Here is an 858-nt window from a genome sequence, read left to right on the forward strand (position 1 = left end):
AAAAACATCCTTCGTACTACTTAAAGATGGACCGCCAGCTTAGGGTTTAGAAGGGTTTAGGGTTTAGAAGGGTTTAGGGTTTAGAGGGTTTAGGGTTTAGAAGGGTTTAGGGTTTAGGGTTTAGAAGGGTTTAGGGTTTATAAGGGTTTAGAGGGTTTAGAGGGTTTAGGGTTTAGAGGGTTTAGGGTTTAGAGGGTTTAGGGTGTAGAGGGTTTAGGGTGTAGAGGGTTTAGAGGGTTTAGAAGGGTTTAGGGTTTAGAGGGTTTAGGGTTTAGGGTTTAGGGTTTATGTGTGTAGGAGCTAGTTTGTGTTAGTGTAGTATCCCTGCTGTATAATATATCTTATAAACCCTCATCTTTTTTTTTTTTATTTTTTTCTCGCTTCTTTCTTTTTTATTCTTTATTCTTTATTCTTTATATATTTATTTATTTATTTATTTATTTATTTATTTATTTTATTTATTTATTTTATTTATTTATTTTATTTATTTATTTTATTTATTTGTTTATTTTATTTTATTTTATTTATTTATTTATTTTATTTATTTATTTTTATGTTTAGGAGCAAATTTGTTTGTATACGGTATTCATACTGTATAATACCTCATATGAATCCTATTCTCTTCGTTTTTTTTTTTTTATTTCTTCTCTAAATAAATAAACAAATAAATAAATATATAAATAAATAAATAAATAAATAAATAAATGTTTATTTATTTTATTTATTTTATTTTATTTATTTTTATTTATAGGAGCAAATTTGTTTGTATACGGTATACCTACTGTAGTATAACACCTCATATAAACCCCCATCTCTTCGTTTTTTTTTTTTTTTATTTTCTTTCTCTCTAAATAAGTA

General features: G+C 25.4%; 1 protein-coding gene across 1 annotated transcript in view; it reads left to right on the forward strand.

The window, feature by feature from the left end:
• EMH_0000950 (RNA recognition motif-containing protein, putative) overlaps positions 1 to 858 on the forward strand; it is a gene marked incomplete at both ends in the record, with an annotated part of 11,714 nt that overhangs the window by 1,655 nt on the left and 9,201 nt on the right. The gene's annotated exons all lie outside the window — the stretch shown is intronic.

The sequence above is a fragment of the Eimeria mitis genome, genomic scaffold, assembly GCF_000499745.2.
Source record: "Eimeria mitis Houghton genomic scaffold, Emh_scaff155, whole genome shotgun sequence".
Lineage (NCBI taxonomy): Eukaryota > Apicomplexa > Conoidasida > Eucoccidiorida > Eimeriidae > Eimeria > Eimeria mitis.